Here is a 17,800-nt window from a genome sequence, read left to right as displayed (position 1 = left end):
AAGTTATAGGAGTGACCAGGGCAGGGCTTCACTGGTGTGTCTTGGCTTCTCACTGCTCAGCCCTGTTCCTTGTGGCTCCTGGAGGTGCTGTGGAACACCACCTGAGAGCCATTGAGAGGTCAAGATTTCCCATTTTCTCAGTTTCTAGAACCCATGGATTATATGTGTACACATTCACTTGAACACATTTGGTTGGGGGCAGAGAATCATTGGGGGAAAGAAAACAACTCATGTATACATAAAGAAATACTTCATTTTCAGAAATTAAAAAAAAATTTAAAAAAAGCACATGCCTTAAGACTACATTTCACACAAATTATGTGAAAATGATTACAGGGCTGTAGAAATTCAGAAGAGGAAATGCCAGTCTGACTGAACAAATGAAGACAGACTTCACTGGGAAGCTGACTCTCGATACGCTGAGTCTGGACAAGAGAAGAGGACAAGAAGGGGACCCTATAGGAGTGGTGGCAGTGAGAACACAAGGCTGGGGCAGGAGCGACTGAACGTGATGCTGGGAGACTGACCGCGCGGAACAAAGAGCCTGCACAGTGAGTCCTAGTGCAAACACATCTGGGGAGATTGAGACGCGTTACCAAGGGCAGGCCCTGAGGTTCCGGGTCGCCTCTAAGCATCCAGCATTTATGACTTTCCCCAATACATATTGGATGTTTAAAATTGCATGTAAAATGAGGAAATTTTATTTGATTCAGGAGGTAATGGGAGAGCAACATCTTTCTAAATTAGACAAGTACATTGTGCTCTTTCCTTCTACAGGTCTTATAGTAAAACTATGTGTTATTAATGTTCTTCTGTGTATTCTTGCCACCTCTTCTTAATATCTTCTGCTTCTTTTAGGTCCATACCATTTCTGTCCTTTATTGTGCCCATCTTTGCAGGAAATGTTCCCTTGGTATCTCTAACTTTCTTGACGAGAACTCTAGTCTTTCCCATTCTATGGTTTTCCTCTATTTCTTTGCATTGATACACAAAATACACAGAAGAATGATAGAAAAAGACCTTTATGACCCAGATAAACACGATGGTGTGATTACCCACATAGAGCCAGACATCCTGGTATGCAAAGTCAAGTGGGCCCTAGGAAGCATCACTTTGAACAAAGTTTCTGGAGGTGATGAAATCCCAGTTGAGCTATTTCAAATCCTAAACGATGATGCTGTGAAAGTGCTGCACTCAATATGCCAGCAAATTTGGAAAACTCAGCAGTGGCCACAGGACTGGAAAAGGTCAGTTTTCATTCCAATCCCAAAGAAAGGCAACACCAAAGAATGTTCAAAGTACTGCACAATTGTACTCATGTCACATGCCAGTAAAGTAATGCTCAAAATTCTCCAAGCCAAGTTTCAACAATACGTGAACCATAAATTTCCGGACGTTCAAGCTGGATTTCGAAAAGGCAGAAGAACCAGAGATCAAATTGCCAACATCCACTGGATCATCAAAAAAAAAAAAAGAGAGTTACAGAAAAACATCTACTTCTGTTTTATTGACTACACCAAAGCCTTTGACTGTGTGGATCACAAAAAACTGTGGAAAATCCTGAAAGAGATGGGAATACCAGACCACCTGACTTGCCTCTTGAGAAATCTATACACAGGTCAAGAAGCAGGAGTTAGAACTGGACATGGAACAACAGACTGGTTCCAAATCGAAAAAGGAGTATGTCAAGGCTGTATATTGTCACCCTGCTTATTTAACTTATATGCAGAATACATCATGAGAAATGCTGGGCTGGATGAAGCACAAGCTGGAATCAAGATTGCAGGGAAAAACATCAATGACCTCAGATATGCTGATGACACCACCCTTATGGCAGAAAGTGAAGAAGAACTAAAGAGCCCCTTGATGAAAGTGAAAGAGGAGAGTGAAAAAGCTGGCTTAAAACTCAATATTCAGAAAACTAAGATCTTGGCATCTGGTCCCATCACTTCATGGCAAATGGATGGGGAAACAATGGAAACAGTGACAGACTTTAATTTTTGGGCTCCAGAATCACTGCAGGTGGTGACTGCAGTCATGAAATTAAAAGACACTTGCTCCTTGGAAGAAAATCTATGACCAACCTGGGTGGCATATTAAAAATCAGAGATGTTACTTTGCCAACAAAATCCGTCTAGTCAAAGGTATGGTTTTTCTAATAGTCATGTATGGATGTGAGAGTTGGACTATAAAGAAAGCTAAGTGCTGAAGAAGTGATGCTTTTGAACTGTGGTGTTAGAGAAGACTCTTGAGAGTCCCTTGGACTGCCAGGAGATCCAACAAGTCCATCCTAAAGGAAATCAGTCCTGAATAGTCACTGGAAGGACCGATGTTGAAGCTGAAACTGCAATACTTTGGTCACCTGATGTGAAGAGCTGACTCCTTGGGAAAGATACTGATGCTGGGAAAGTTTGATGGCAGAGGAGAAGGGGACGAAGAGGATGAGATGGTTGGACATGGACCGATTCAGTGGACATGAGTTTGGGTGAACTCCAGGAGTTGGTGATGGACAGGGAGGCCTGGCGTGCTGTGTTTCATAGGGCCCCAAAGAGTTGGACATGACTGAGCGACTGAACTGACTGACTGATTTTTAATGTGTTATTAATGTAGAACTTCCCTAGTGGCTTGATGGTAAAGAATTCGCCTATAATGAGAGAGACCTGTTTTCCATGCCTGGCTTGGGAAGATCCCCTTGAGAGGATGGCAACCCACTTCAGTATTCTTGCCTAGAGAATCCTAATGGACAGAAGAGCCTGGCAGGCTGCAGTCCATGGTTCGCAGAGTTGGACACTACTCACCAACTAAGCAACTATTACCACAATTATATTTCAATGTAATAACCCAATATTGATTTGAACTCTTGATAATATTCAAAATATGATAAAAGCAACACATTGCCAATTCCCCAAAACTTTACAATTGTTTTGTTAAATGTACTAAAGTTAACCAAGTTCTGAGATGCATGTTTTCTACTACCACAAGTTACTTTTTCTGTCTTTTAAGTAGTACATCATCATTTTGATAGTCGGTTTCCCTGGTGGCTCACATGTAAAGACTCTGTAATGCAGGAGACTGGGGTGGGGAAGATCCCCTGGAGAAGGGAACGGCAACCCACTCCAGTGTTCTTGCCTGGAGAATTCCATGGACCACGGAGCCTGGTGGGTTATAGTCCATGAGGTCGCAAAGAGTTGGACACAACTGAGTGACTAAGCCTTGCACTTTCATAGTTTTGACAGTACTTGGAATTTATTTGAATCATGTACCGTAAGACTCACAGACTTGGAAATGAGTGTTTATGAGGATCCTTAGAAACAGGAGGCATAGCACACCCTGCAGGGTTGGGCGGGGGCCCATGGAGAAGCTCCAAAGCTGGTCAGGAGGTAGAAGGTATGGGAGAAATTGTGGGCAGGAGCCTTCACTGTGGTTTCCATGGACAGGTGCAACTGAGGCAGTGTAAGCAGGCTTAGGATTGGCTAGTGTGAGTAATTTCAGCAGTCTCTGGGGGCATAGGCCTTTATTGTCTGGTACTTAGCCTCTGGAGTGATTGAGACAAGAGGATATTGCCCTGGAGTGTAAGAGCCCAAGAAAGGAGGTGGTTGGGGATATGGACTCTGGATTGTTTGGTTTACATTTGAAAAGCACATGCAAGGGATAGTTGTTTATTGTCCCTAAAAAACTGGCTGACATTGGGAGGGGCAGTTCTTTCAGGCTAGCAAGTATGTAATCCAGGAACTACCTAGTATCTAGCTCTGATCTACTAACGAGATACCAGAAAATCCTAAACAGTTAAAAATAAACTAGGCCCATAAAAACCGAAAAACTGCCTAGGGAACCGTGTATAAGGCAGGAACTGAATTAGCCTTAAAGTACTGGGGCTGACTCTGACATTCCCAATATCCATGCTGATGAAGCTCTGTACTACTGATATAAAAATCTTTCTTTAGTAGCTTCAGGGAGTTAGATCGGGGCAGCTGAAGAAGATTAAATGAGAATGGCAAGGGTGGAGGAGGAGCTTTAAAAATTTGTATTCGAGGTGAGCCATCAAACTGAAATAAAATATGAGATATGAAGACAGTAAAAAAAAATAACCAGTCAGGAGATGAATTCATTCCAGATAAAAATGAAAAATGTTGAGCACTCTTAAAATGACTTTTAAGTCTGTTTAAAATCCTATCTTAGTCTACTTAGGTTGCCATAATGTAATGCCATAGACTGGATGATTTAAAAAACAAATTTATTTTCCTACAGTTTTGGAGGCTGTTAAGTCTAAGATAAAGGTGCTGGCCGGGTCTGCTAATGGCAAGCGCTCTCTTCCTGGCTTGTGGGGGGCTGCCTTCTCACTCTGTTGTCACAGGTCAGAGAGAGCTGATGACTCTTCCACTTTTATAGGGACATCAGTTCCAATATATCAGATTAGTACCCTTTTGACTTCTTTTAACCCTAATATCTTGGAAACCCTATCTCCAATACAGTCACACGGGCGATGAGGGTTTCAGTATACGAATTTGGGGAGGTGACACAGTTCGGTTCAAAGCAGTGTGCCTCTAGCTGCCCAAAATTCATGTCTTTATCATGTGCAAAATACATCGTTCTGTCCACACAGCCCCCAAAGCCTCAGTTCATTCTAGCATCAACGCTGAAGTCCAGAGTCTGATCTACATACCATATAAACCAGATATGGATGAGATTCAAGGTACATTTCATTCTGAGACAAAAACTCTTCTCTAGCTGTGAACCTGCGACATCAGACAATGATGTGCTTCTGAGATGCAGTGGTGGTTCAGGCACAGACAGCCCCACTCCAGAAGGAACAGGAAAGAAGGCCAGGGTGACGGGTCCCAGGCAAACCCAAACCTAGCGAGGCAGCTTCCTTCAGTGTAGCTGCTGAAGAGTGTTGCGTTAGTTTCTGCCGTACAGCAAAGTGAATCAGTTATATGTGTACATGTACCCACTCTCTGATTTCCCTCCCAGTTAGGTGACCGCAGAGCACTGAGCAGAGTTCCCTAGCTATGCAGTAGGTTCTCATCAGTCTTCTGTTTTACACATAGTAATGTATTTCAGTCCCAATCTCCCAATTCACCCAGCCCTCCTCTTCACCCCTTCACATTCATATGTATGTTCTGTATACTTGTGTTTGTTTCTTTCTTCGCAAATAGGTGAAAGTGAAAGTCACTCAGTCATGTCTGAATCTTTGTGACCCCATGGACTATACAGTCCGTGGAATTCTCCAGGTCAGAATACTGGAGTGGGTAGCCGTTCCCTTTTCCAGGGGATCTTCCCAACCCAGGGATTGACCCCAGGTCTCGCATTGCAGGAGGATTCTTTACCAGCTCAGCCACCAGAGAAACCCTGGTGCAAATAGGTTAAGCTGTACCATTTTTTCTAGATTCCACATAGGTGTGTTAATATACAGTATTTGTTTTTCTGACTCACTTCACTCTGTATGACAGTCTCTAGATTTATCCACATCTCTACAGATGACTTGATTTTGTTCCTTGTTGTTTCATATTCCTTTGTCTATATATATATATATATATAGATAGATAGATAGATAGATAGATACACACATACACACACACACATACACACACTTATATACATTATACATTATACAGTGGAAGTGAGAAATAGATGAAAGGGATTAGATCTCATAGACAGAGTGCTTGAAAAACTATAGATGGAGGTTCATGACATTGTCCAGGAGGCAGGGATCAAAACCAACCCCAAGAAAAAGAAATGCAAAAAGGAAAAATGGTTGTCTGAGAAGGCCTAACAAATAGCTGTGAAAAGAAGAGAAGCGAAAGGCAAAGGAGAGAAGGAAAGATATACTCATGTGAATACAGAGTTCCAAAGAATGGCAAGGAGAGATAAGAAAGCCTTCCTCAGAGATCAGTGCAAAGAAATAGAGGAAAACAATAGAATGGGAAAGACTAGAGATCTCTTCAAGAAAATTAGAGGTACCAAAGAAACATTTCATGCAAAGATGGGCTCAATAAAGGACAGAAACAGTATGGACCTAACAGAAGCAGAAGATATTAAGAAGAGGTGGCAAGAATACACAGAAGAACTGTACTAAAAAGATCTTCATCCCCCAGATAATCCTGATGATGTGATCACTCACCTAGAGCCAGACATCTGGAATGCAAAGTCAGGTGGGCCTTAGGAAGCATCACTACGAACAAAGCTAGTGGAGGTGATGGAATTCCAGTTGAGCTATTTCAAATCCTAGAAGATGATGCTATGAAAGTGCTGCACTCAATATGCCAGCAAATTTGGAAAACTCAGCGGTGGCCACAGGACTGGAAAAGGTCACTTTTCATTCCAATCCCAAAGAAAGGCAATGCCAAGGACTGCTCAAACTACCACACAATTGCACTCATCTCACACGCTAGCAAAGTAATGCTCAAAATTCTCCAAGCCAGGCTTCAACAGTATGTAAACTGAACTTCCTGATGTTCAAACTGCCCTTAGAAAAGGCAGAGGAACCAGAGATCAAATTGCCCACATTTGTTGGATCATCAAAAAAGCAAGAGAGTTCCAGAAAAACATCTACTTCTGCTTTATTGACTATGCCAAAGCCTTTGACTGTGTGGACCACAACAAACTGTGGAATATTCTTAAAGAGATGGGAATACCAGATCACCTGACCTGCCTCTTGAGAAATCTGTATGCAGGTCAGGAAGCAACAGTCAGAACTGGACATGGAACAACAGACTGGTTCCAAATAGGAAAAGGAGTACGTCAAGGCTGTATATTGTCACCCTGCTTATTTAACTTATATGCAGAGAACATCATGTGAAATACCAGGCTGGATGAAGCACAAGCTAGAATCAAGATTGCCAGGAGAAATATCAACAACCTCAGATACACAGATGACATCACCCTTATGGCAGAAAGTTAGGTTCTTCTGAACTAAAGAGCCTCTTGATGAAAGTGAAAGAGGAGCATGAAAAAGCTGGCTTAAAACTCACTATTCAGCAAACTAAGATCATGGCATCTGGTCCCATCACCTCATGGGAAATAGATGGGGAGACAGTGGAAACAGTGTCAGACTTTATTTTTTTGGGCTCCAAAATCACTGCGGATGGTGACTAAAGCCATGAAATTAAAAGATGCTTGCTCCTTGGAAGAAAAGTTATGACAGCATATTAAAAAGCAGAGACATTAGTTTGCCAGCAAAGGTCTGTTTGGTCAAAGCTATTGTTTTTCCAGTAGTCATGTATGGATGTGAAAGTTGGACTATAAAGAAAGCTGAGTGCCGAAGAATTGATACTTTTGAACTGTGGTGTTGGAGAAGACTCTTGAAAGTCCCTTGGACTGCAAGGAGATCTGACAAATCAATCCTAAAGGAAATCAGTCCTGAATATTCTTTGGAAGGACTGATGTTGAAGCTAAAACTCCAATACTCTGGCCACCTGATGCGAAGAAGTGACTTACTTGAAAAGACCCCGATGCTGGGAAAGATTGAGGGCAGGAGGAGAAGGGGACGACAGAGGATGAGATGGTTGAATGGCATCACCGACTTGATGGACATGAGTTTGAGCAAGGTCTGGGAATTGGTGATGGACAGGGAAGCCTGCTGTGCTGCAGTCCCTGGGGTCGCAAAGAGTTGGACACGACTGAGCAACTCTACTGAACTGAACTGATACACACACACACACACAGACACAATTAGGTTTCCCAGGTGGCACTAGTGGTGAGGAACCTGCCTGCCAGGAGGTGTTAGAAATGTGGGTTCATCCCTGGGTCTGGAAGTGACACTGGAGGACGGCATGGCAACCCCCTCCAGTATTCTTGCCTGGAGAATTGCATGGACGGAGGAGCCTGGTGGGCTACAGTCCATAGGGTTGCAGAGAGTCAAAGACAACTAAGGCAGCCTAACGCGCATGCTTGCATACATACATACATACATACATACACGTCCATGCTTTGTCCATTGCTCTGCTGGTGCATGTTTAGGTTGCTTCCGTGGCCTGGCTACTGTAAAGAGTGCTGCCTTGAGCATTGAGGGCCATGTGTTTTTGCAGTTATGGTTTTCTCCAGGTGTATGCCCAGGAGTGGGATTGCTGGGTCATGATAGTTCTATTTTTACTTTTTTAAGGAACCTCTCTACTGTTCTCCATAGTGGCTGTATCAATTACATTCCCCCCAGCAATGTAAGAGAGTTCCCTTTTCTGCATACCCTTTCCAGCATTTATTGTTTATAAATTTTCTTGGGAATAATCCTCTTTGGCTCCATTCTCCACCTTCTGGACCCACTGGGGTGGCAGTCCTGTGGCTTTGCCAGATGGAGGTCTCATCCCCAAGGCTTCAGTTGGAGGCCATATGGCCTGTTGAAACAAAGGTGATGGCCCATGCTTCGAAGCTTAAGAAGCAATCTGATGATCTGTGAATGGCCTTTGGAGTCTTTCTGTTTCTTAAAGAATAGTGTACATTTGCAGCCAAATAGCTCTATGTGTCCCTCTTATAAAATCTAAGCAGTTTAACAGCCTTCTTTCATTTCATCCTGTCTCAGTACCCCTGATTGGCAATGTTTCTGCTAATAAAATCCTATATCTATTCCTGGTTTTTGCTGAGGTGGTGGATAATTTTTTGATTCCAACCCCTATTAGTCTTATTTTCAATAGTTGAAATACCCTGTGTTTTCTTTAGAAAAAGCTTACTCTTTTTTTTTTTTTTTGTAAAATGTGTAGACTGAAAAATTTCTAAGTATTCAAGTGCTGCTTCCTTTTTGCTCAACAACTCCTTCTTCAGTTCAGCTCCCTCTTCTTGCATTTTATTATAAGCAGTCAGGAGGAACCACACTGCTCCTTTAAAACTTTAATGAGCAACCTCTACAGCTAAAAACCCATTTTTTATATTCCATTTTATTTTATTATAAAAACCAATTTTTAAAATATAGTTGCTATATGTTGTGTCTGATATAGTAATCCACAATTTGTAAAGGTTATATTCCATTTATAGTTATTATAAAATATCTACTGTTATTTCCATGTGGTACAATATATCCTTGTAGCTTATTTTACACTTAAAGCTTGTACCTCTTAATCCCCTATTCTATCATGCCCTTCCCCTTTCCCAGTTTGTAACCACTGGCTTGTTCTCTATATCTCTAAGTCTGCTTCTTTTGTCTTTTATTCACTAGATTCCTCATATAAGTGATATCATACAGTGTTTTTGTCTTACTTATTTCACTTAGCATAGAGCTCTGCCCAGGTCCATCCATACTGCTGGAAATGGCAACAATTTATTCTTTTTTATGGCTGAGTGGTATTCCATTGTATATATGTGCATTCCATTCATCTGTCAATGGACCCTTAGGTTGCTTCTGTGTCTTCAAAGTTGAATAATACTGCCATGAACATTGGGGTGCATGTATATTTTCGAGTAGAATTTTGTATTTTCCAGATATGTACCCAGGAGTGAGATTGCTGAGTCATATGGTAATTCTATTTTTAGTTTTTTTTTTAGAAACCTCCATACTGTTTTCCACAGTATGAATGGATGCACTAAGTGAGAAGTTAAAAGTTTTTAACAAAGAGCCAAACAACCAAATAGAGGTGAAGAGCACAATAACTGAAATAAAAAATACATTCAAAGGAATCAACAGTAGATTGAATGATACAGGGCAACAGATAAGTGAGCCAGAAGACAAGAGTAGTGCAAATCCCTGCTGCTGAACTAAATACTCATTTCTATTGCTTGCAAGTTCTGTTTTTCACAGAACTAGAACACCGGTTCAACCAAGTTCTTTGCCCTTTATCACGTGGTTATCTTTTCTTAGTTTCCAGCAAAATGTTCTTCATTTCCATCTGAGACTTCACCAGAATGACCTTGAATGTCCATATTTCTACCAACATTCTGTTCATAATTATTTGTTTATTCTCTAAGAAGATAGACTGCCTCTCAAGCTCTCCTCTTTTCTTTCTGAATCCGTATTAGAATCACCTCTAACATCTATAGTTCCACCAATATTGTCCTCACAGTAACTCAGGCTTTTATTAGCATGTCTCTCAAAAGCTCCTAAAGCCTCTACTCACTACCCAGTTTGCAAAGCCCCTTCCACATTTTTAGGTATTGTTACAGCAGCAGCCTACTTCTTGGTACCAGAATCAAAAAGGAAAAGGAATGATCTCTATTAAAATATATATATAAAATCATAAGGATAGGAAAAAGATCCAGTTAGTAACCCTGGAAAATATATCAGCACTTAAAAACTCATAAAATTTAAAACATGAACTCTGGAATGGGACAAAGTTAAAGACATAACAAACTGGAAGAGAGAACTAAGAATTGTACCCAGGATGCAGCATAAACAAAAAAATTGAAAAATAGTTGAGATATGATGTTCAAGAATCCTTGTTTAATAGAATTTTAATGGGATGCTAGCAAAAGATAACAAATGATAATAGAATATTACAGCAGCATATTCAGAGAGATAATGTCTGAGAAGTTTTAATATGCATAAATAAAAATCAATAGGAAAAACACTCATCTACAGTGTACCAATCCAAGAAAAGTTAGGAGGAGGAGGACGAATGAAGCCATTGGAAACTGCTGATGAGACTAAACTATGGAATAAAATGATGTAACTCAAAACACATTGTAGTGACAACAAATGTAAATAGATTACATGACTCTGGTTAAATGAAAAATAAAATTACTAGCTTAGATATAAAAGAAGTCAGTTATATGCTGTTTATAGGAGACACTGACACAAACACACACACACCAAATCCATGCACACCCACCCTAAAACAGAAAATTTAAAAAGAGAAAAAACAAAAGAGATATTCCAGGCATATATGGACCGAAAGAAGAGCTGGAATAAAAATATTATTCAAAATAGAATATAAAGCAGATGCATTAATATTAATAAAGAATATTTATGGAAAGAGTATAAAAATTATAACTTACTATGCTTAATATGGACGTAGACTGTAATCCTCCTCCAAAAAAAAACAGCTATAAAAACTCAGAATTACAAAATAAAATTGACAAACTTACTATCATAATGGGAGAATTTAACACCTCTCTTAGAAACTAATTTAGAGAATATACAGAGAGGATTTGAGTAACACATACAGCATGATTTTAAATATATGTATATCTTTGTACCCAAAAGAGAACCCAACAGAGAATACACACACTTCTAAAGCATGCATGCAACATTTGAAAATTTAAAATTTACTATATACTTGCAGTCATAAAGAATCACAATCATTCACGTATTATCTAGTCACTACTCTATTAAAATTAGAAATTAACTATTACAAATGGTAATGAAAATCCTTCAGGGTTGGGAACCTGAAAAAACAAAAAGCCTAAACAATGTATGGATTAAAGAGTAATTCACAAAGAAAATTATAACATGTATTAACTGAATAATTAAAAAACTAAAATATTAAAAAATAAAAATAATTTATGAGATATAGCTAATGCAGTGAAATAAAAAATTGAACATACTAGTCAATATATTGCAATTATTAATCACCGTAAAGATAATTCATTTCCTCTTAAAGCCTTTGAATAGCTTTCTTTCTGGAATAAATCAAGATTTTCATCCTTAGTATCTTTGCTTTCCTTTGAAAATATTTAACCTTAATTACATCACTAAGTGAAGGTTGTCTGATGATTACACAGATCTTACTAACTATGGTAAAAACTAATATCAGAAAATCTAATTGCCTTTTATTCATTCTAAATTAGACAAATGGGTCCTTTTATAGTTTTGTCAGTTCCTAGGATCTTTTCTAAAATTAATAACTTGACTTTCTCAGTGAGTATCCTAGGGGAAAGCTAACATTTATTGGCCATTTCCACATGGCAAGAATCTCCTCTGTGAGTTACAGTTGACAGACTATTTTCAGCTTTTCTTTACCTCCTATTATTTCTCTTTTTCAGATTTGAGGGACTTTTGTATCTTTCTTGGCTCAAAAACTCACAGATAAACTGCCCAGCCATGTTTTTACCCCTTTTTGCTATGGAATTGTTTCTATTTAAAAGAAAATTTACACAAGCATGCAATTATTCCCAAATGTATCACACCAATATCCCATTTTTGCAAGATGAGTAAAAACAGTGACTACCAGAACTTGTGAACAGTAAAGACTGTAAAGTCATATCTAAAACTTATGTCTTACTGCTACTCACTGAAATTCCACTTGTGCTGTTTTCTGCCTCTTCAGTTTTAAAATTTGCAGTCATTACCAATTAATGTACAATTTCTGTACTCTTAAGAAAACTTCACAGATTCATTTATACCTTTTTTAGTTGATTTTTACTCAGGCATTAAAAGTAATATAAACTTAACACAAGGAATAATCATTTACCTCAGGAATTTGGATTGTTGAGCTATGTATAAAAATACCAGTGTAATTCCTGATGGTGCAAAGCAACATATGAGCCAATATCTCATGGGGTCAAATGTTCATGCATTATAAAAGAGCAATCAATTTGAGCTGTAATGGTCACAGATGTCTTTTGTGAAATTTCTGAGAGTAGAACCCAAGTAGCTATCTAGTTTGTGTATATTTAGAGACAAACAGGAGTTGATAATTATACTTAGAGACATGTGTGTATCTTGTTCAGGAAATAGTGAAGTGTCTGACCTAGCTAAAGAAAAGGATCTACACTGAGAAATAGTGAAGAAAAAATGGATTACTGGAGCAGGTTGCATTGTAGAGGATCTTCTGTGACCTAAGAAGATAAGTTAAGAGCAGTGTTTATTTATGTATGTTTCTAGGATCATTCATTAATAAGTTTCCTCTAAAAGGATCTCTCAGGTCAGATGTGGAAAATACTGAGTTTCTTTACTGTGAGTCTTCTCTAAGACATTAATATGTTAATGGGCATTTTGATTTCCAGTAGGAAAATACAGCATTTCCCAAACCTATTTGACCATGGAACCCTTGCTAGGGAAACAGTGCATGGATCAAGTATTCTATATATATCGGTATCAATCTCAGTCTGCAAACTGTAATATATTAAGATATGTACTGTTCTATAGTTTTAAATAGTACATTTTATTTCTAGTTTAATCCTTTGTTCCCAGACTGGCAGAAATTCAAGATCTTTCCATTTTCTCCATGAATGTATCCATGTTATGGAGTTTACTAATGCTAAGGAGCTAGGTCATTGTGGAATGAGGTGTGACATGTATCCACTGTATCATCTGTGTATGCTGGATGTCTGCTGAAATGTCCTACTTGCTTTCTTGTCCCAGGTGATGGGCCTGAGACATGTGTTACTCAGATCCACTGGTTCTCTTTGTTCCTTCCATACTGTAATTCTCATGTTGATGGGAATAACTTCACTGATCTGCTCCATGTTGAGGTATGAGAAATTCTGTATGAATGAACAGTGCACCGTCTTTCTTAGACCTGTTATGTAACTGCTCTGTGGGGGCGCCCTAATCCCTCTTGGTCTCCACTTATGGAATGTGGCGTGTATCCCATGCCCCTAGTGAATCCAGGCTTTTCCCATGAGGTCTCTACTGAGATCTTCACCCTCTGCCAGGCGTGGTTTTTGTTTCCTAGGAAACTAAGTTCTCAAAACTTGTAAGCAACGAAATGCTCTCTTTTTCTCTTATACTTCTGTAATTTCTTCTCTTCTGAGGAAATGATCTAGCTATCCCTTAAGACAGCTTAAGACAAGGAGAAAGGAAGAGCTAAGGAATATCTGAGGGGAAAAAATCAATTATTATTTCAAAGATATTCCCTGCCATGCTTCCTAATACCCTTTGGGAAATGCTAGTCTGAAGAATGGAGGGTTAAAAGCTGATGAATAAAAGGATGTTTGTGACTGTTGTGCTGTCTTGAGTTTTGTTTTCATGTGTGGTAAGTTACAGTATTATTGTTGTTCACTCATTGTGTCCAACTCTTTGAAACCCCATGGATTACAGCACCCAGGTTCCTCTGTCCTCCACTATCTCACTACTGAGAATTGGTGATGCTGTCTAACCATTTCATCCTCTGCCATCCTTTGTTGCCTTCAGCCTTTCCCAGCATCAGAGTCTTTTCCAGTGAATTGGCTCTTTGTGTATTGAGCTTCAGCAACCAAGGAGCTTCAGTCCTTCCAATGAATATTTAGGGTTGATTTCCTTTAGGATTGATTGGCTTGATCTCCTTGCAGTCCAAGAGACTCTTAAGAGTCTTCTCCAGCACCACAATTTAAAACATCAATTCTTCAGCACTCAGCCTTCTTTATGATCCAACTTTCACATCCATACATGACTACTGGAAAAACCAGGGCTTTGAATATATGGACCTTTGTCGGTAAAGTGATGTCTCTGCTTTTAAATATGTTATCTAGATTTGTCATTGCTTTCCTTCCAAGGAGCAAGCATCTTTTAATTTCATGGCTGCAGTCACCGTCTGCAGTGATTTTGGAGCCCAAGAAAATAAAATCTGTCACTGTTTTCACTTTTTCCCCTCTGCTTGCCATGAAGTGATGAGACTGGATGTCATGATCTTAGTTTTTCTAATGGTTAGTTTCAAACCAGCTTTTTCACTCTCCTCTTTCACCCTTTTCAAAAGCCTCTTTAGTTCATCTTCACTTGCTGCCATTAGAGTGGTATCATCTGCATATCTGAGGTTGTTGATAATTCTCCCAGAAATCTTGATTCCAACTTGTGATTTGTCTGGCACAGCACTTCACATGATATACTCTGTGTGTCAATTAATTGAGCAGGGTGATGATATACAGCCTTTCTAAATTATGAACCAGTCTTTTGTTCCACGTCCAATTCTAACTGTTGCTTCTTGACTGGCATACAGATTTCTCAGGAGGCAAGTAAGGTGGTCTGGTACTCACATCTCTTTAAGCATTTTTCATAGTTTGTTGTGATCCACATGGTCAAAGGGCTTCCGATAGCTCAGCAGGTAAAGATACCACCTCCAACACAGGAGTCTCAGGAGACATGGATTTGATCCCTGGATCAGGAAGATTCCCCTGGAGGAGGAAATGGCAACCCACTCCAGTATTCTTGCCTGGAAAATCCCATGAACAGAGGAGCCTGGTGAGCTACAGTCCATAGGGTTGCAAAAAGTTGGACACAACTGAAACAGCTGAGCACCATAGATAGATACAGTCAAAGGCTTTAGCATAGTCAGTGAAGCAGACACAGACGTTTTTCTGGAACTCCCTTACGTTCCTCAGTAAATAGTGAATAACTCATTGTCTTTGTAGTCTTCTGTGGAGCCCTCTTCTACATTGACTCTTGAAAATCCCCTGTTGCTGTTGGCAACTCTTCTTCTACCATATGAAGTAGGCCGGTTTGCTTGTTGAAGACGTGGGGATCAGCCCAGAGCCAGCTTCAAACAGCAGACACATAGATTACTCTAGCTGAGCTGCCAACTGATTACAGGTTCGTAAGTGATCTTAGTTGAGACCCAAACTGCCAGTTGAGCGTCTCCCGAAGTGTTAAAATGAATCATAAGCAAATGAAATGGTGGTTTAACCTATTTTTATTGCATCGATATAAAAATGTACAGTACAGTACAAAAATGCAATATAATATGGTAGGAATGAACGAAGAGATATTTTGGGGGGAATATTTTCTCAAATATGGATATATGGGATCAAGAAAACCTGAAATGGTATAAGCTGGGACCTTGAAAGGTCTTATTTTTCACTGAATGATCCAAAGTGGTTCTCTTGGTTTAAGTGCCTCATGTTCATTCTTGTGCCAGGAAATTCATTTATTTCTGGATGAGATGTGATTGTTTAATTCAATCTCAACAAAATCATGCAAATGTTTTGTAAAAAAGTGTTCTCAAGTGAGATATTATAAGATAAAGAAAAAGGAAGGGTAAACTGTGCTTATGGGCACTGTAATCTTCAGGAACTTAGAAAACTGTAGACAGGTCAGTGGATGGACCCATCCTTGATGAGGTCATGGCATTATACTGCAGTTGTGCCTTTCTGTAAATCACTGTCACTCTCACTGGCTTGGATTCAAGAGGTTGTTCTGTTGTCACTGATGAAATGAAAGCAAACAGTTGTCTTAGTTTGAACGTATTCTTAGGTAATCAGTTCAGTTCAGTCCCAGTTTCTCAGGTATTCAGTTGCTCAGTCATGTCTGACTCTTTGCAACCCCCTGAATCGGAGCATGCCAGGCCTCCCTGTCCATCACCAACTCCCAGAGTTTACTCAAACTCATGTCCATCTAGTCGGTGATGCCATCCAGCCATTTCATCCTCTGTCATCCCCTTTTCCTCCTGCCCCCAATCCCTCCCAGCATCAGGGTCTTTTCCAATGAGTCAACTCTTCGCATGAGGTGGCCAAAGTATTGGAGTTTCAGCTTCAGCATCAGTCCTTTCAGTGAACACCCAGGACTGATCTTCTTTAGGATGGACTGGTTGGATCTCCTTGCAGTCCAAGGGACTCTCAAGAGGCTTCTCCAACACCATAGTTCAAAAGCATCAATTTTTCGGTGCTCAGCTTTCCTCACAGTCCAACTCTCACATCCATACATGACCACTGGAAAAACCATGGCCTTGACTAGATGGACCTTTGTTGGCAAAGTAATGTCTCTGCTTTTTAATATGCTATCTAGGTTGGTTATAACTTTCCTTCCAAGGAGTAAGCATCTTTTAATTTCATCGCTGCAATCACCATCTGCAGTGATTTTGGAGCCCCCCAAAATAAAAGTCTGACACTGTTTCCACTGTCTCCCCATCTATTTCCCATGAAGTGATGGGACCAGATGCCATGATCTCAGTTTTCTGAATGTTGAGCATAGACTCATCTAAATGGATTGTCGTAAAGATTTCCTCAAAGCAATGAGATAAGTGTCATAAAACCAAGAGGTATTAAAAATATAAAGGGACTCATGATTCATGCCCTCAGGTTCTGAAGCTAAATGCTGCCTTATAAGAATGAACTGCTACCAGGAAGCTGCGATCATCTAGGCTCAAGTAGTACTAACTCTAATCTCATGAGAACTTCTACTAGACCTATTAATTGCTTCTTTACAGATTTATTTTACATCAATTATCTTAATCTTTAGAGAAATCCTAAGATTTAGGTATTTTTCATTAACAACTTAGAGATGAGGGAACTGAAACTGATCTAGAATAATTGGCCAAAGTTAATGCAACTGGTAAATACTGGTACAAGAGTTTCTAGTCTGGAAAATATTTTTAACATTAGTCCTTTTTTTGTCAGTGATGCTGGTTTTTTTCAACCTATTGCAAAGGCACTAGAAACCTGCAGTGCCTCAGGGACCACTGACCAGAAAAAGGAAGGAGAGGGGAATAAACCAGGCAGTGCCCTGGGCCGCTCACTCCAGGTTCAGGCAGAGCACGTCTTTTATATATGAGTTTTATTTAAAGTTTTATTTTAAAAATTTCAAAATGTGATATATTAACGGGATGTCCATTTTGAACTGTGGTGTTGGAGAAGACTCTTGAGAGTCCCTTGGACTGCAAGGAGATTCAACCAGTTCATCCTAAAGGAAATCAGTTCTTTCTAATCAGTCCATCAGTTCATCCTAAAGAAATCAGTCCATCCTAAAGGAATCAGCTCATTCTAAAGAAATCAGTACATCCTAAAGAAATCAGTCCATTCTAAAGAAATCAGTACATCCTAAAGAACTCAGTCCATCCTAAAGGAATCAGTCCATTCTAAAGAAATCAGTCCATCTTAAAGGAGATCAGTCCTGGGTGTTCATTGGAAGGACTGATGCTGAAGCCGAAACTCCAATACTTTGGCCACCTAATGCAAAGAACTAGCTCATTGGAAAAATCCCTGATGCTGGGAAAGATTGAAGGCAGGAGCAGAAGGGGACCAGACAGGG

At 39.7% G+C, this 17,800-nt stretch overlaps 1 protein-coding gene across 1 annotated transcript in view; it reads right to left on the bottom strand.

The window, feature by feature from the left end:
- The window catches only part of LOC122673217, a 499,807-nt gene that overhangs the window by 453,093 nt on the left and 28,914 nt on the right, over positions 1-17,800 (bottom strand). The window lies entirely within an intron of this gene.

This window comes from Cervus elaphus, chromosome 17 (genome assembly GCF_910594005.1).
Source record: "Cervus elaphus chromosome 17, mCerEla1.1, whole genome shotgun sequence".
In the NCBI taxonomy this organism is placed as follows: domain Eukaryota; kingdom Metazoa; phylum Chordata; class Mammalia; order Artiodactyla; family Cervidae; genus Cervus; species Cervus elaphus.
Note: the sequence above shows the minus strand (reverse complement) of the source record. Positions and strands in the feature narration are given on the sequence as shown.